This window comes from Zootoca vivipara, chromosome 2, assembly GCF_965207765.1.
Source record: "Zootoca vivipara chromosome 2, rZooViv2.hap1.1, whole genome shotgun sequence".
In the NCBI taxonomy this organism is placed as follows: Eukaryota; Metazoa; Chordata; class Lepidosauria; order Squamata; family Lacertidae; genus Zootoca; species Zootoca vivipara.
The window spans coordinates 88,970,238-88,990,205 of record NC_142584.1 but is presented as its reverse complement, the minus strand read 5'-3'; the positions used below and the strand labels follow the sequence as shown (position 1 = coordinate 88,990,205).

At 42.4% G+C, this 19,968-nt stretch overlaps 1 pseudogene; it reads right to left on the bottom strand.

Moving 5' to 3' along the window:
* Positions 1 to 19,312: 19,312 nt before the first annotated feature.
* On the bottom strand, positions 19,313 to 19,450 carry LOC118081618 (U2 spliceosomal RNA; annotated as a pseudogene).
* Positions 19,451 to 19,968: the final 518 nt, after the last annotated feature.

Genomic DNA, 19,968 nt, shown 5'->3' with positions numbered 1-19,968 from the left:
ATTGCATAAGGGTAACGGTTGCCCAAATGGCAGGTCAGGATGCAAAGTTAGCTCAGGGGGACTGTGCAGGTTGAATCATCAGCTCACTAGCTTATGTGTTGGCATTTGCAATGGCAAGGTTCAAGGTTTCATTATTATTTGTAAGTTCGGTATGAAGAATAAAGAGAATCTCTTAGAGCAGCCTTCCCAAAAGCTGGTGCCCTCCAGAGGTTTTGCATTGCAGTTAGCTTAGCCAGTAGTCAAGACTGATAGGGCTTGTAGTCCAAAACATCTGCAAGGCACGAGGTTGGGAATGCTGTCTTAGCAAATCTGTTTAAAATCATAATATAAAGTGTGGGCGTGTTCCCCCTGAAGTAACACAAGTGTATCATCAAAGTGTAACCTGGGTCACTGGAGGGCTCCAACATCGGTATACTCATATGATAAGAGAACTTGGCTATATAGATATGATTTTAATATTATGGGTGTGTGTTCTATATGAATTTATTAATATAGTTACCTAATACAAGTTTGTTGACCTTTGGCTAGAACAATAAACTAACAAACTAGATAAGAGAGCATAGCTTAATGGTTTGTCAAATCTTCCCCTGTAAGATTGATTGACTTCCTTGGGACGACATGAACACTTGAAGAATAATAATAATCAGAAGAGGAGTTTGGACTTGATATCCCACCTTTCACTCCCCTTAAGGAGTCTCAAAGTGGCTAACATTCTCCTTTCCCTTCCTCCCCCACAACAAACACTCTGTGAGGTGAGTGAGGCTGAGAGACTTCAGAGAAGTGTGACTAGCCCAAGGTCACCCAGCAGCTGCATGTGGAGGAGCAGGGAAGTGAACCCAGTTCACCAGATTACGAGTCTACCGCTCTTAACCACTACACCACGCTGGCTCTTGAAGTATGGGGGACGGGTGTTCTGTTGTAAGGCCTAAGAAATGAGTATACCTACAAGGAATATTACTCTTGAGACTGGCTGTTCCTTGGATAACTGAAACATTGAGTGATGACTTGCATGTGTGAATGGAACATCAGAGGTGTAGCACCACAGAGAGAACTTGAATAGTAGCTTCACCACAATAGTTTCCAGTGTTTTAATTGAGTTGGTCCATATTCATCTGCCATCACCAAGTGTACAATAATCAGACAAAATCAAGTGTTTTTACATACATTTGTGAGCCAGGACTATTTTCAACTGAAATTGGGTTTGTTATTGAAGGGATAAGCAATTCTAATCAATCTGGAATGGATAGGCTCCATGGAAAGTATCGAGTGAGTCCTTTCTCCTCAAGTACAATGAATTGCACATCCACAGTGGGCCTTTTTGTTTACTTTTCTGAACCAGCAGCCAACAGGGAAGCTCCATTGCATCAGAGTGGTCACTGTTTTTCATAAGTGGGGAGAATTTAAACACAAACTGGTGATGTACAGAGGGTACCTCTGTTAGGAAAACAAAAAGTTATGCCTCTCTGGATCAGACACATGAATATTGTCATTTGCTGACTCAGTATTGGAGCCTTCCATCTGCATTCGGTTCTTCACACATTAACAATAGCCACACACTTTTGGAAGAACACTGAAACAAGTTGTGTGTGGGATTTAGGGCTTCATAACATCTGGTAGAGTCTTGACAGCAGGCATTCTGCCTGTATATTGTACAAAAGGTATGTCCAGTAGCAAGTACAGTTTTTGCCTGCTTTAAATACTTATGTAGCTGCTTCGTCTAGGGGGAATACAAATTCTAAATTTGGGACAAGCTTAGCTAATCTGTCAGTATGTGGCCACCAGGGACTGAAATTTCTAGAGCTCAAACTGGCATTTCCCATTGCTAATCATACAGTAATTCCATCTGCACCCACAAATCTTACTTATTCTATTTATTGGTATGAGGCTGCACTTCACATGGGGAGGAGGGCTGAAGTGTAGTGAAGTAAGAATGCATTTTGGTGGATTCAGCTTCAGGGTGGCATTGGGTGGATGAGATTGCTGCAGACGTCTCATTTGCTGCAGCCCTTGTGATCTGCTGATACACCCTCCTCCATGGTCTGGCAGCCAGTCAGGGATCACAGCATCTTAGTGCACAATGAAGAGGAGCATGACACATGTTGCTTAGGCATTGTGCTGCTGCCTACCTGACCACACACTGCAGTTCCTGAGAATGTGTATGCACCAAAGCATGACATATTAATGTTTTCTTTTTATCGGTAATTTGCATCACTGTGCTGTAAACCGCTATGAGTCACTGGAAACACAGCATGTAACTCTTCTGCAATAAAAAGAAATAAATATCATAAATTTGTCTACAAATCTAACAATTTGTGACCTATACTTAGTAGTATTTAATTTATAGTTTACACCAGTCCATTCCAACTCAGGCTCCCTGGGACAGGAAGCCAGAAAACCTCTTTATCTTCATTTCACCAAAACAACAGCATGTCTCAAGAGTTGCAGTCCAATCTGGTGCCCTCCAGATGTTGTTGGACTACAACTCCCATCATTCCCAACCATTGGCCTGGCTGGCTAGGGCTGATGGGAGTTGGAGTTCAATGGCATCCGGACGGCACCCTTGGTGGAGTTAGTTGAACAAAAAGCACGAAGGAGGACAAAAAATGAACTCCCTATAGCACAGCTGAGGACAAGGAAAGCAGTTACCTCCGTTACGGGCCTTCCTCCATTCGAGTAAAACTACTCAGTTGGACTTGGGTGGGGGACATGGTGTTTACATTCCCTGGGTTTAGATGCAGTGCCAACCATGGCCCCCTAGGGGTTTCCTAGTAGGGGCTTAAATATTTGTTTACTTATTAGATTTCTTACCTGCCCTTCACCATAGGGCACAAGGGTGCCATACCACGTCACTGATAGGTAACAAGGCTGATTAATATTTAGATAGATGGAACTCCCAGCATGTGGTAGGATGAAAGGGAGAGCCCTCCTTTGAATGATCTAGCATATAGAGGAAATGCAGCTTGTACAAAGGCTCTAAGAACAAAGAGATGGATATCCACAGGGAGACCAATCTAGCTGTCTACCAACTACTGGCTCGTACCTTTTCAGCAGGCAAACAGCTTTCGGCATTCTAAACGAGAGTTTACATCTTAACATGGCTTTGTCCAGCAGATCCAGCAATAAAAACAACATACTTTGATTCATTCTTTGCAATACTTTGAAAGCTTACAGGTTATCCCATTTTGAAGGCTATCTGCAACAGCAATGGGCACTGTTGGACATGCAATCTTCCCATATCCTCATGATTATATGGACTGGAGTCAGTGCCAAGACCGTGCTTGAGGCATTTTGCTTTGAAAGATTTTCTACATGGAACATTGGGCTGATTCTTTATTAGGCAGCTCCATATATTCCACTTTACTCCTACATTTATATATCTTTTAAAACAAAACAAAGCACAGGATATCATCATTCAACAATATATTACAATATGCACTTAATTGGTTACAGATTTCTGCCCCTTAAACAGTTCTTTCTGTTCTGCCCCCATTCTCACTTGTTCATCTTTATTTTGATGTTTTTAATCCTTTGAATTGCATGATAAATGGCTCTTCAGTAACTTCATTAAATCTAAATCCTCGAGGGAAGCTGGGGAGAACTTGTGCTGCAATATAAATTGCAGCGTTATATCTGACAGTACTGCTGATACATCAATGTATCAGTATTCTCAAAGGGTAATTACTTCCTCCACCCCGCCCTCCCCAATATTATTGTAAGGGTAATTTGCAGAAACATTTGTCCTACTAATTCCTGGGTTTGACACATCATGATAGTAAAGCAAACGCAGTCCTTATCCTTATCTTCATTATGTATTCCAAATTCCAAATTCCTTATTTGTGGCGCACCCCAGGGAACACTACATGGTCATGAATTTGCTGCCTGATTACTCTTAAGAGGCTCTGTCATTGTTATTTATTTATTTAAGTGTAATCTGGTTATGAATTTGACCAAAGAAAGTTAATATCTCTTTGTGGCTGTGGATGCTGTCTGAATGGGAAGTCATTCATGTGGGGGCTTGGAACAACTGCTTTGCCTCAGAGGCGTACTTAGGGTCTCTTGCGCCCAGAAACAAATCACTTCACCTCAACAACCACATTAGAATCTACTACATTTTATGCGCCCAAGTACTTAAAGCATCTGGGGTGAGGGTGAGGTGAGGAGGAGGTGACACCTGTTCTCATTATTTCTCACAAAGTAATGCTACAATATAGGCTACAATATTCCCATGGTATAAGGAACCCCGTGGTTGACTGACTCCCTCAAGGCTGCCTGGAACCAAGACTGTCTAAACCAGTGTTTCCCAACCAGTGGGCCTCCAGATGTTTTGGGACTACAACTCCCATCATTCCTGACCACTGGTCTTGCTAGCTAGGGATGATGGGAGTTGTAGTCCCAAAACATCTGGAGGCACACTGGTTGGGAAACACTGGTCTAAACTGACGCACTGCATCCCCCAGGACATTATTTGTTCTGCTTGAGTATTCTCAAGGCATAATCTACCACATTCCTCCTATGTACTGGCATTGATGTGGAGGTCTAATGTGTTGTCTTCTCTCACATTAATCCACCTGGCAATTAAGAATGTCTTCAGAGGCCCCCTATCCTCACAGACATGGAGGTGGCTGTTGGAAAGAGTGCTCTTTTGGTGGTAATATCCAGCGTCACAAACTCTGCATGTTTGCCCTGTGCCATGATGCTATCTTTTGAGCACCAGGCAGAGTCCATCCTGCCATTTTATTCTTTTAATGGTATTCAATATCCTTTTAATTTGCTTTTTATTGCTCTCTTTTATCTGGTATCTCTGCTGTTTTATCTTGTTTAATATTTTATTATTAAAATCTGCCTTGAAGCCTTTCTAGCGAAAGGCACAGTATAAATTCTGCAGAGACGTGAGAGACTGGGATGTATTCAACTACGTTCTGCTCAGAGTAGGGCCACTGAAATTAATAAACCTGTTAGTCATAGTTATGTACTTCAGTAGGCCAAGATCATGGCCACTGGTCCCATCACCTCTGTGGGATGGAACACTGGGGCAGACAAGTCACAACAGTTCCTAGAGTGTCCACTAACAGGAACTCACCTGGAGGGACACCTGACTACAGGTCAGTTCCTGTCCCCTCCTGATATGCAGATGAGATTAGCTGATTTTAGCCCCTGGCCTGCAATCACTCGCTCTCTTAGCTACTTCCTCCTTCGATGAGGACACATCTTCAGAGAATCTCTAGTTAGGATGGTTCTCACTCTAGGCCTGCAGCCAAGAGTGAGACCAAATGGAGTCTTACTTTACTAAGTAGTCTCTAGATGTATATATATACTTGTAACTTTTCTAAGCAAGCCTGCCTTTCTGAGATTATGCTGTAACTCAGGATGAAACTGTAAGTAAACTCTATCTTATTTTATAAACACTGTGTTGTGTATTTCTTTTAAGAGGGACAAAGGGGACCTTTGCCAGGAAGTGTAATATTGAAGTATAAAGTGTAATATTGTTATAGAGGTTCTAGCGAACCTAACGCACATGCTTTGCTGCGCACAAAAGGGGAATGTCACTCTGCTGATATTGGAAGCTTGCTAACACAAGCTTGGATAGGATCTATCTAATAATATATCCTAATCCACATCCCTAACATTCCCACAACCTCCTGGCAAATAGAAGGGGAAGAAATGGAGGCAGTGAGAGATTTTACTTTCTTGGGCTCCTTGATCACTGCAGACGGTGACAGCAGTCATGAAATTAAAAGACGCCTGCTTCTTGGGAGAAAAGCAATGACAAACCTAGACGGCATCTTAAAAAGCAGAGACATTACCTTGCCGACAAAGGTCCGTATAGTTAAAGCTATGGTTTTCCCAGTAGTGATGTATGGAAGTGAGAGCTGGACCATAAAGAAGGCTGATCGTCGAAGAATTGATGCTTTTGAATTATGGTGCTGGAGGAGACTCTTGAGAGTCCCATGGACTGCAAGAAGATCACACCTATCCATTCTGAAGGAAATCAGCCCTGAGTGCTCACTGGAAGGACAGATCGTGAAGCTGAGGCTCCAATACTTTGGCCACCTCATGAGAAGAGCAGACTCCCTGGAAAAGACCCTGATGTTGGGAAAGATTGAGGGCACAAAGAGAAGGGGACGGCAGAGGACGAGATGGTTGGACAGTGTTCTCGAAGCTACCAACATGAGTTTGACCAAACTGCGGGAGGCAGTGGAAGACAGGAGTGCCTGGCGTGCTCTGTTCCATGGGGTCACGAAGAGTCGGACACGACTAAACGACTAAACAACAAAAGGCCTACTCTGAGTAGTAGTAGTGTTGGCTACAACCCTATATATTTATATATGATAAACCAATAGAGAGAAGTTATTTTTCCTACCCAATCCTAGTGCCAGCAACTGAGTCCCAGCATAACCACCAGCAATGCTTCTGCTTTCCTAGCTGCATAGTTTTGTGACTGGTTGAATGATTTGTGACATCCAGGAAATAGGATGTGATGGGCCTGAATTTCCAGTCTGGGAGCCTTTGAAACTGTTCCTCCCAGTCACAGCAGTGTCCCTCGAAATGGAAATAACTAGGTCCTCCAGTCCCTGGTATGACTGGACGTTGCTGGTGCTGTGTTGGAGGGAGCTTGGAGAAATCAACACCGTGCCTCCAGGACTTACTAGAGCAAACGGATTGTAGCAAGGATCCTGAGACAATGATCAAGGTGGAACATTTGTCGTGTAAACATCTAAGTTTTGACATTTTCTCCAAATAATAAAAATGAAAATGAAAACATTTGGAATAGTAGGGTGATATATCAATGACCTGATGTAATTGCTTTCTCTAAAATATGGCATTCTAAATGGATCTCTGACTTGGATATATGTAGCAAATAATTTAATTTATGTAGAGGCAATGAATCTGAAAAGAGGGAGGTTATGTGACACATAGGCAGAATTTCTCTTAGATTATATTATTCCAGTTTATTGTCTTTTTGTGCACTTAAATTAAACCCCAAGTGATACATGATAATTGGCTGTATCTATACCCCTGCTAAACCAGTGGTACAGTGAGGAATACTGTAAATACCATAAGTTTAGGAAACGTAGGATGGACGGACTCAAGTTGACAATTCAATATTGCTGCCCTGTTCAACAATGTTCTGGCAATTGGTTGTACCACCTTATTCCATCTTGATTTTACAAAACAATTTGGGTTTATGAACTGCTATATAGGTTTGTTGTTGTTTGTTGTTTAGTCGTTTAGTCGTGTCCGACTCTTTGTGACCCCATGGACCATAGCACGCCAGGCACTCCTGTCTTGCACTGCCTCCCGCAGTTTGGTCAAACTCATGTTCGTAGCTTCGAGAACACTGTCCAACCATCTCGTCATCTGTCGTCCCCTTCTCCTAGTGCCCTCAATCTTTCCCAACATCAGGGTCTTTATAGGTTTATGAGGATGAAACTTGGTTTGCTCCACATCACAAATCCCATTCACTTCCATGGATCTTTTGTCATTGGACTCTGATTTAAATGTTATCTATGTGGCATCTGTGTGGTATCGTGGATATATTTTCAGAAAACAACCGTGCTTTGGTGCTATATCTGAATCCATGCCAGCTTACAAACCATGGTTTGCAAGGAGATACCAAATCAATATATCAAACAATGATTAGCAGTTGGTCTGAAAACCAGTTTGTGCTCAGTATTGTTTGGTGTTATATCTGAATTTTCAGAATTTTGGCACACCACAAATAAGACCTCCTTTTCACCTTGAGGATCTGCTGTACGTTAGGGATTTGACTGTACTTCACATCTTATAAAGCCGAGTGCTGAGAATTTGCCTGATGTATATTTGGAAGCTCAAACCTCAAAACATAAATTAGAACAAACCATGGTTTAGTGGGTAGTTTGAACTGGGCCAGAAATATTACGCTGTGCCATTCTCCTCCACTTGCTGACCCTCTCTGCCTCCAGGTCTAAGTGCTTTTGGTTTTCTAGTTTTTCCTGAATTTATCATCTGCAATATAGTTTCTGGGATCATTTTACTTCCTAGTGAAGAACATTAAATACATTTAAATCAGTTTTCTACAGATTATCAGTTAATTAAAAAAAAGAAATTGGGCTTATCTTTTGCTAACTCTTAATGGACTACTTACTGTCTGGAGAATTATTTTCAGGATCAATTCTTGTACTATGTGATGATCTTAACTCCTTTCAAAGAAAGGAGATGGAGCAGACCTGTTTTATTCGCTCTCTTGTAATAACCAAGATCCCTCAAGGTAAGTAATAAATATACGTGCCCAAAGGTACAACAAAAACAGATTGTAGACAATAATATCTAGTGTACAAATATAGTGCTTAAATTTTACATTACTTGGATCAATGAGGCACAAGTAGGCGGAATTAAGAAAACTGAGCATGAAATGATTCAAAAGAAATCCAGCAGGTACATGTGAAAAGGATCTAGGAGTTGACATGAGTCAACAGTGTGATGTAGCAGCTTAAAAAGCCAATGCAATTCTGGACTGCATTAATAGGAGTATAGCATCTAGATCAAGGGAAATAATAGTACCACTGTATTCTGCTCTGGTCAGACCTCACCTGGAGTACTGTGTTCAGTTCTAGGCACCACAGTTCAAGAAGGATACTGACAAGCTGGAACGTGTCCAGAGGAGGGCAACCAAAATGGTCAAAGGCCTGGAAACGATGCCTTATGAGGAATGGCTTAGGGAGCTGGGTATGTTTAGCCTGGAGAAGAGAAGGTTAAGGGGTGATATGATAGCCATGTTCAAATATATAAAAGGATGCCATATAGAGGAGGGAGAAAGGTTGTTTTCTGCTGCTCCAGAGAAGTGGACACGGAGCAATGGATTCAAACTACAAGAAAGAAGATTCCACCTAAACATTAGGAAGAACTTCCTGACAGTAAGAGCTGTTCGACAGTGGAATTTGCTGCCAAGGAGTATGGTGGAGTCTCCTTCTTTGGAGGTCTTTAAGGCATATGTCTTGGAGGCATATGTCAAGAATGCTTTGATGGTGTTTCCTGCTTGGCAGGGGGTTGGACTGGGTGGCCCTTGTGGTCTCTTCCAACTCTATGATTCTAAACGGTTTTGCTTTATCATGATTTCTGATTCTGAAAATTCCAGGAAGCAACAGGACCTCAAATATCAGGGGGCTATGATCTCAGATAGCCCTTCTTTTGGACTTCCCCATCCTCTATTGCTTTTGCACAGCTTTGCTGATGTTAAAGCAGTGATGTTGCATGGGGGGGGCAGAGGGGTGGTCGCCCCAGGCACAGGTCCCCCCCCGGGGGGGGTTTATTTTGCTGCTCCTGCCCACATTGTGAGGCTGGGATTGGACAGTCCTATCCCAGCCTCACGAAGCTGTGTGGGGCTGCCATCACACACACCTCCCTTGCCACCAATGCCAATGCTTCAGGGTGCCTTCATGACACTGTGGTGGGGGGTGCACTCAAGCCACACTGGGCACACCATGCCAAGGCTTCACAGGGCTGGAAGAAGCCACGTTTCCAAGAGAGCTTCCTGGAGCATGCCGGTGCTGCTCTTGGGTGACACAGGGGCTGCCAGAGCATCATGAGAGTGCCCTGAAGCAGTGGCATCGGCAGCAAGGGCTGGGCTGGTGGGGCGGGCTCCTTCCTTCCCCACCCCCTGCCCCCTGGCATGCGTGCCCCTGTTGCGTGCACACACACCAGGCTGCATTAGCACATGCTATGTTGAAGGCCAGAATTTAAATTTCTTCTTGGAGCTTCTCCTGCTGGAGTCATAGACAAGACAACCTGTTATTGCCACTCCACTAATCTCTACAACTGAGCACTGCAATGTGATGACACATCACTTTGTAGTTTTGCTCAGGGGATAAGCCACTGATGGAGCCCACGGTCAGCTCCCACAGGGTTCCAGAGGGTTGGGGAACATCTAGAACATAGGTACCCCTGGGTGGTGCAGGGGGAGGGGAAATTGTCAGAAATCTCCCAATATTGCCTGTTTAAATAACCAGAAAGATTAACTTTCAATAAGATGAAACGGAGCAAGGGGAATTAAAGGAACAGGAGAAAAAAAGTTTCCACCAATGGGACCCCTCCACCGGATCATATCAAAAGCCTTCCATGAACCGAAAGAACATTTCTGACTGTGGACAGTGAAGTCTGGATCCAGCCTTTGCGTGGTGCAATGCATTTAGTACAGCAGCAGATGAAAGGAGCCTTCCAATCCAAACTCTGTTTTGGGATGCTCATTTCTGTTGCGAGGAACATTATATCCATTATATCCAACATCGCAAAGGGCAAGCATGAATTTGTATTAAGAAGCAGCTAGCTATATACTGCTATTACTACTGTATCCATATTGAATTCTGTAGCTGAATCAACTGCCTTCACCACATGATAAATTTGCCTATTCCTGCCCTCTCTCATTACACAACAGAGCCTTCCCTGGAACATTTCTTATCCTACCCGTACCCTGTCCCACAAATCCCATTCCCAAACTATGCCATCTTCAGTATCTCCCTTCACCATGATTTCTCCCTTTTCTAATAATAATAATAATTTAGACCCCGCCCATCTGGCTGGGTTTCCCCAGCCACTGTGGGCAGCTCCCATCAGTATTAAAAGCACAATAAAATATCAGACATTAAAAACTTCCCTGAACAGGGCTGCCTTCAGATGTTTTCAAACTTCATACTCTAGAACCTTAAGTCACAGACATATGTGGTTGCTCTAGATAGCCTGAGAGTAAATCTGGATTTATGTTTACATTCCGTCTATTGAAAGTACTTCTACCACTGAAGAAGAAGACTACCACTGGAGGGCAGTAAGACAATATACATGTTTCATTGTGACAGGATGGTCTGAAAGCAAAACAAAACATTAGCAGATTTATTGGTTACATCAGCCATGCACATTTCACTAGATTATTTCCTAGCTCCTATAAGATTATTTCCTAGCTCCTGAATCAAGGGATCACTGCAGTTCGAGAGTAGTTTTACTTATTCACCACATTTATACACCACATATCCCAAGATCTCACAGAGGCATGCACAGGTCAGCCCATTAGAGAGAGAGAGAGAGAGAGAGAGAGAGAGAGAGAGAGAGAGAGAGAGAGAGAGAGAGAGAGAGAGAGATTTTCATTGAGTCATCCAAAGAGCTAGCAGAATCTACTGCATGTTAACCAGATAGGAACATAGGAACCTGTAGGGATTGTTACCAGGAGTTACAAATGGAATCTTGTTCGACAGCAGCTCCCCAGAGTCTGGGCAGACATGAGAACCACACATATGCTAACTTGGGTTCCATCATGGAAGAAAGCTGGGGTGAAAATGTAACAAAAATTAATAATATTGTTATGAGTTCAGGGTGGGGTCAGCCTGGATGGGTCCCTTCCAGTTCTTGGGATCCTGTATCTGTGAAGGCAGAATGTGTAAGAGCAAACTTGCCAAACATTCCCCTTTGCCAGGGTGGTGGTTTCAGCTGGCCGGTTTAGTGCTCATCAGCATCTCAAAGAATGAGCTAAGTGATTGATGGTGCTTTGCAAGAAAAGAGGTAGTCATTTCTCCCCTCTCTGCTCACCTGGCTGGAGGCTGGAGGGCAGGTGATCCTAGGTAGAAGAACAATAGCCAGAGCTGTGTGTGAGAGACAGTTTAAAGCAGCCTAGAAGCTGCAGATGGAGAGACATGTCTTGCTCATGTTTGTTCAGCGCTGGGCATTTGGGGCCCCCTGGAAGGCTAAAGTGGAAGAAAGATCATTTGGGTTTTTAATATTATGAGCCCCCTCCACCCTACACTCAAGACTGAGGAAATCATATTATTCCATCATGCGCTGTAGAAAGCGATCACACAAATTTGCAGCCCACAGCTCGGCTGTGCATTAATGTATAGCAGTTGCATTATAAACCAACACCATGGAACACAGCATTTCACAAACTTCATCTCTTTTTCTAATATTTGCAAATGTGTAAAAACCTGGGAAACCTCCTACGCTTCCCACTGCTTAGTAAAAGAAGAAGAAGAAATCAAAATAGCTCTTTTGCCGTGAACCAGCTGTATATGCTTAAGATAAAAGGAGTTAACATTTGATGTGCTGTAATGCTCCTGGGAAACTACAAATTTCCTCCATTGAATTTACAATAACCCAGTGTTTCTTTAGCTAGCTCTTTAATATAAATGTTTATGGACTTTTCATTTGTTTCCTGCCCTCTGTAGGGAACTTTGCAACAACCGATTTTTCAGGGGAAAATATATAGAGAATGCGCAGAAGATGTTTCTGTTTGAATCCTTTGTTGTTTAGTCGTTTAGTCATGTCCGACTCTTCGTGACCCCATGGACCAGAGCATGCCAGGCACTCCTGTCTTCCACTGCCTCCCGCAGTTTGGTCAAACGCATGTTGGTACCTTCAAGAACACTGTCCAACCATCTCGTCCTCTGTCATCCCCTTCTCCTTGTGCCCTGAATCTTTCCCAACAGCAGGGTCTTTTCCAGGGAGTCTTCTCTTCTCATGAGGTGACCAAAGTATTGGAGCCTCAGCTTCAGGATCTGTCCTTCCAGTGAGCACTCAGGGCTGATTTCCTTCAGAATGGATAGGTTTGATCTTTTTGCAGTCCGTAGGACTCTCAAGAGTCCCCTCCAGCACCATAATTCAAAAGCATCAATTCTTTGGCGATCAGCCTTCTTTATGGTCCAGCTCTCACTTCCATACTCACTACTGGGAAAACCATAGCTTTAACTATACGGACCTTTGTCGGCAAGGTGATGTCTCTGCTTTTTAAGATGCCGTCTAGGTTTGTCATTGCTTTTCTCCCAAGAAAAGTTTGAATCCTTGGAGTTCTAGTTAACGAGAACTTCAGCATCTGGGGAGAACATAAGACCATAAGAAGAGCTTGTTGGATCAGGACAATGGCCCATCCAGTCCAGCTTCCTGTTCTCACAGTGGCTAACCAGATGTCTGTAGGAAACCTGCAACTGGGATCCAAGCACAAAAGCATTGTCCCCTCCTGTGGTTTCCAGCAACTGGAATGCAGAGGTATCACTGCCTCCAACCAGAGCATAGCCATCATGGCTAGTAGCCTCTCCATGGATTTGTCTAATTCCCCTTTAAAGCCCCCCAAGTTGGTGGCCATCACTGCCTTCTGTGGGAGTGAGTTCCATAGTTTAGAAGTTTGGTGGAGTTTACCACCACTTGCTTTCATATGATTCCTGATTTTGTAATTTCTCCCCATATACAGCTTTAAAAACCAAAGCATTTCCGAGCACAGTTTTAAGCAGATTAATGGGAATGCCTTGCATAAAGAACAGTCACAATAAATATTAAGCATTCAAAGTGCATCTTTCTGGAGCAATAGTAATGACCTAGAGGGAGATGTAGCACGAGATTGCGAAATAAACACATCCATATGACAAAGTGTAATGGCTGTTGTCACATCGACAAGTGACCAATGCAGTGGAAAAGTAATTTTGTCTGTGGAGAGACAAGTTGCAGAGTTGGTGAGCTTGATGATGGAATGGAATGCTGCTCAGTATTTTGTAGTAAACTCCTAACATTGCAAGAGATGAGATGCACATATTCATATAAGTGCATATTTTATGGAACATTCTGAGATTCATTAAAGGGAAATCAAGAGGGTTCAAGTTCATGGGTTTGTTGTTGTTGTTTAGTCATTTAGTCGTGTCTGACTCTTCGTGACCCCATGGACCCGAGCACGCCAGGCACTCCTGTCTTCCAATGCCTCCCGAAGTTTGGTCAGACTCATGTTCATAGCTTCAAGAACACTGTCCAACTATCTCGTCCTCTGTCGTCCCCTTCTCCTTGTGCCCTCAATCTTTCCCAACATCAGGGTCTTTTCCAGGGAGTCTTCTCTTCTCATGAGGTGGCCAAAGTATTGGAGCCTCAGCTTCACGATCTGTCCTTCCAGTGAGCCCTCAGGGCTGATTTCCTTCAGAATGGATAGGTTTGATCTTCTTGCAGTCCATGGGACTCTCAAGAGTCTCCTCCAGCACCATAATTCAAAAGCATCAATTCTTCGGCGATCAGCCTTCTTTATGGTCCAGCTCTCACTTCCATACATCACTACTGGGAAAACCATAGCTTTAACTATACGGACCTTTGTCGGCAAGGTGATGTCTCTGCTTTTTAAGATGCTGTCTAGGTTTGTCATTGCTTTTCTCCCAAGAAGCAGGCATCTTTTAATTTCGTGGCTGCTGTCACCATCTGCAGTGATCATGGAACCCAAGAACCCAATGATCACTGCCTTGTCATGTTGAAGGGGCTTGAATAACTCAGAGAAGCTATGAGCTATGCCGTGCAGGGCCACCCAAGACAGACAGGTCATAGCTGAGAGTTTAGACTAAATGTGATCCACCTGGAGAAGGAAATGGCAACCCACTCCAGTATTTTGCCAAGAAAACTCCATGGATAAAGACAACAGACATATAAAAGTTCATGGGTACATCTATATATATAAAAAAAATGTAAAAAGGGCATGTGGGTGTGTGTCCACTTTTCACTGAAACCGCTTGACCAATTGTGTTCAAATTCAGCACAACGTCCCATGCGAATATCCGAAGGATCTTAGAAAGTTTTCAAAGACAGATGCCACACCTCCGCCAGGTGAAACCCCCCAAACCCCCTGTTCCAGAATGCACCACTCAGCCGAAAGTGCATGCTGGAAAAAGAACCAGGTTGCAAACCAGTGCCCTCTAGCTGCGGCTACACTGGTACTACACCTATAGAACCTCCCCTTTCAACAGCACCTCAGTTGCCATTTACATACTAGGTCGAAGCCTTTACAGACTAGGCTGAATGGAGGTACTTACTCACCTGGGTGGGGGTTGGGGGGGGAGGGAACTGGATAGGTCAGGACACGGTGTGGCCAGTCACAGGGATGACCCAGGGGGTGGGGGGGAGGAGGCGGGATATGTCATGGATCGACACAGGGTTGTGGCAGTCACAGGGATTAGCCACGGCAATGCGTGGCAGGGCCAGCTAGTATCCGTATAAAATTAGCAGCAGCTCAGATCTCATGACATTAGCAGAAATATACCAAGCCACATGTGAGGCGCATTCATGCTGTGTGAACATTTCAAACTTAGAAACAAATGACATTTCCAATAGACCTTGCACATAACAATATAACTACATTACAGATAGAACTTTTAGTACAGCATATTTTAGAGGCATAGCTTAGCCAATGTATTGGATCAAGGCTGGATTCACATCTATTGCAGTAAAGGATGAGGTAATGTATTTGTCTGGGAAAGTACTAACAAAGAACAGGGTGAAAAGTTACTACCAAGAAACTAATGGTGGGATTGGGAGCCAATCAGAATGGGGCATCATGAGTTGGAAGAGAACAGAAAAGAATAAAAGGCAAAGGAGAGCTAGATAGATCAGACATGAGAACCCTACCCAGGAGAGACAGGTAAGATCTGGAATGGAGGAGGATGTCATGTAGAATTATACTGAGGACTCATACAAATACACACCCAGAAACATGGGATCCACTCCCCCGTGGTGCAGCCCCATGCTTCTCGGGGAGTGTTATGAATTAAACAACCACGTTGACAGGAAAATTGCATGAGCCTCTTCCACATACTTGATACCCCTCACAGTGGAGATCTGATCAGGTGGGAAAAACCTCCACGCACAACCCAATAGTGATGGATCACACCAGAAAAAGTGAGTACCATGTAGCATCAAGCCCAAGTCATTTTTCTGCCTAAGGAGGAACTCAAATCATCCCTCCATCCCAAAACTAGAACCAACACTTTAGAGTTCTGTTGAACCATTGAGGCACCCCTTCCTGCCTTTGTCCATCTCCCCATCCTGCTGCTGCCTCAAGCAGGTCATGACCCTGGTCTGTAGGTGTCAGAAGACTCTTCATTTTATTTGCTGCAAGAGACATGGCTCTACAACTGGAAATGGCTACGGATAGGAAAAGATTTGTATTTCTATAGCCCCACAGCAGATGGAACAGAGTGACTTCTCTTACTCAGCAGATACCCTTATAGCAGAAAAAAGTGAGGCAAAACAGAAAAAGGACCAATGGAAGAATTGCCACTGAGGTTAGCTATAAATATTTTACTACTTTGGTGGTGAAATTGATAAGAAACAATAATATTTATAATGCCACATAACCTGCTTTGATTTTTGTCCATTTTGTACAGTGATATATTAAAATCATAATGTACTGTACATGCTGGACTTTTCTCTGTGTGCATAATATGGGTTGACAGAACTGAAATATTACTTTGTTATTGATTTAGCTTCAATCCTGGGTTATATTATGGTTTTATTTTATGAATTGTTATACGTTAAGGAAATAAAACAATCATAACTTTTGAGAACCGCTTTGAACTTTTAGATTCCCCCAGTGCTTTGAGCTTCCACCATTTGCCAATGGTAGAATTCTGCCAAAGGTAGAATTGGAATATGAAAAATAAGATGACCAAAACATTGGTGACCTGGGCCTTCAAGCTGGACCACAATTCTCAGATGAGCCAATCTTGTTGCCCACCTTTCTGCTCAAAGTCCAATGGTACATCTAGCAGTGACCTGAACAGTGAATCCTAGAGACCAACTAAGTTTGTCATAGGTATATGAACTTTCGTATGCATGCACACTTCTTCAGAAGTGTGGTCTCTAAGGTACTAATGGAAGGAATTTTTCTATTTTGTTTCAACTACTGCAGACCAACACGGGTACCTACCTGTAACTGAACAGTGAATGTCAGTGATAAATGATTAGATGCTTATTTTGTTTTTGATTATCATAATTTTCTTCGTGGCTGTGAACATGGAAATTCCATATAGCAATCTTGGCTAAATATCTTTCCTTCTGCACCCCAGTGTACCTCTGAATATGCTGTAGGAGGGACAACTACTAGATGAGGGTTATTTATCTCAAGTTATGGTTATGGGCTACCTGATACATCTGCCTGCCATTGTGGAAAGCAGAATGTTGGACTTGATGGGCCTTTGGCTTGACCCCGTCTGGTTGCTCTGATATTCAAAGGACTCCTCTCTTTAAATAAAATATTGTTTATTTCTGGTTTCTTGAGTCCATTAAAAAAAAAAACTAAGGTGGGAACATGCCTCATTGCTTCAAGAACTCAAGCAAACTCCACTGTCCTGAAGTAGCAATATTTTTTACTTTGCATGCTATACAACTGACAGAAAATAATTTTTTTTTAAACTCCATTCTTCGGACAGAAGAGGCTTCTGGAGTGGTGTACAAAAATCAGTGATAAGACAAACCATAATCAGGAATAAAACCTTAAACATTTTAAACCATCACTCAACACATTTCTCACCATTGTCACTTTGCACAAAATTAAAAAAAAACACACTTTAATATGCAAAGCCTAACCGTGTTCAGAGTATGCTTAGCCAAACATTTTTATTTGTTTATGCAGAATACTACAAATCACTTCCTATCCTCAAACCTCCGAACTTTATTCCCATTTCTTAGATTGCTTCATTGGGGAGAGGAGAAATTTCCCCAAGCATTTGGGGGTTAAGCAAGGCTGTAATATACACTATTAATTACAAATGTGCATAGATTTCTCTCATCTGACCAGACAGAAAGTGCACTAAAGGGAAGGGGAAAATATCTGAGGGATTCCTGTCTCCTCACTCATCAGTCACAGCTCTGGCTTCACTTGCTAGCTAAAATCACTGGAAGGTGGGGGCAGCCAGGCTTGTGCATCAGCCTCCACATTTGGTTTCCTAATTTCTCGACTAAATTTTCTTTAAAAAATGAAAGCTCAGAGTCTGGCCCCATTGTGCAGACATGGGCCCTAGTACAGATGCTCAAATTGCACCATTAGAAATCTGGCTATGGCTCCCCCCTGGATGCTGCCATGAGAATGCCCAGAGATACGAGGAACAATGGGAAGTATTGCTCTCACAATCCTTGGTATCCCTGGAGAACATTTGGCAAAATAATCTGGATCACCAGAGGGAAATATATATGTTTGTGTGCTTTCTTATTATAAGGCCAAGTACTTTTTCTGCAGCAGAAAACTGAGGGCAATTCGAAAGGCATTCTTAGCACAAAGGGGGGGGGAGCTTTCTTTGTTGTTGTTACTGGGTTAGCTTTCTATTCTTTTTTCATGGCTCACTCAAGGTCAATTCATTCAACAAACTTGAAAGGAAGAGTTGCCCTCCTTACTCTTGCCATTTGTGGGGAGCAGGGCGGTGTTACCTTTTCCACAATATTTCCTTTCTGCATAATTGCTTTGAAAGAAAGTGAGAAAAGCAGTTTGGTAATTTTCAAACCGTTGGTTTGCAAAATTCAAGATCCTAGACTTCAAAAGAAAACATCTTTTTTGCTTGTTGGTTGGTTATTGAAGTGCTACTTTGATTGAAGAGTTATTTAGCACTGAGCAGCTAAGTCTGAGCCAATTCTTGGCCCTGATCCATAGCATGGCATAATTGATTAATGAAGTAGCATTTTTTAAAGACAGCAAAAGAACAGCTTGGCACTTTTTCCGGAACTGGATGGACAGTTATAACTGTTGTGCCCTGAGGAGCTTTGGGTTCAGAATACAGGTGTGTAATTAGGCACACCGGCTAATAGTAAATGAAGCAACGTTTCAAGGGAAACACAGTATTCCTGCTTCACACCATAGTCACATGAATGGCACTTGAAATTCCATTTGTTGTGACTGCTTCTCCATGCAGTAGCTGGTTGGGTTTGGAGTGGCTCAACTACCACTAGAGATGGAGAAGAAATTTGATTCACTGCACATTTAAAGGTGAATCTACCTAATTTGCCTTTCCAAAGTGAAACGTGGACTGCAGTGCAGCCATCCTTTGAAAATTAGCGCTTTCCTGAATTTTGCAATGCATTTCTCCAGCAAAGGAATATGTACAAATTAAATGAATATACATGATAAACTTTGCAGAAAACATTGCTCGTTAGTGAAAATAAGGTACAAAGATACATTATATTATTTACAAATTGCTTTATGAATACATGTATATTAGAGGAAATTGCTTAAAAATGTGTAGATCAAGAAAAAAAATCACTAAAACGCTGATGAATTTTCATGAGGATATTAAAGAACTGATGTTGAACTGCAGATAACTGAACTTAAGATTGGGAAGACGAAAAACTGAGAGAAACTGAAAGGGAGAGAATTGCCCAGCACTACTGGCGATGTTCTTTTTAATTTTTATTAAGACAGAGCCTATTGCCAGCATGCCACAGACGGAAGGCAGACAAGATGCAACACTACACCAGGATGTCTACAGAGGAACTATATTGGACCACAAACCTATAACTTTACTACATTGTATATGCAGGCAATGATTATCCTCCTCAGCTGAAAACTGTGCTATGCTGTGCACTATATAAGCCATAAACAGATCACAAGCCACCACTGACAGGTTGATAAGGTACCAGCAGTCGCTTCAATAAATAGACATTATTAGTTCTACACTTGATCTTAGCCAAAAGGCCGAGAAGCGATTTCGTAGGTTGACTTTATTAGATAGCCCTAATTCCTTTTTAGGTCTTTTGCTGAGGTTATAAACTATATTTGGTGATTTATAACAGTAATTACATTTTAAGTAAATAGCTGCCATAGATATGTAGAAAAATCACTTATCCCTTGTAGAAAAAATCACTTATCCCCTGCAGTTCAACTATTAATTTTATCTTAATGATACTTGGTGTAAGTACACATTATTCAGATTTTTCTTCTTCCCTCAAGATAGGAAAAACAAGCATAGTATTTTGTTATGTTTTATTTCCTTTCAACTAGGAATAGCCTGATAAATCCAATAAATATTAAACTTTATTCAAATTAATTTGATCAACACTAAGTATAGGTAGACCTATCCCAATCTGTACCATTCTGTTTCACTAGGTTGAAGCCCTAAGTATGACCCATCCTGTTTCTGTGCAGATATTTTAGAATAAACTATGGTAGAGAGGGGGGGAAAACCCCTCACAGAAACCCCACAAATAAGAACTGAGAAGTACTTA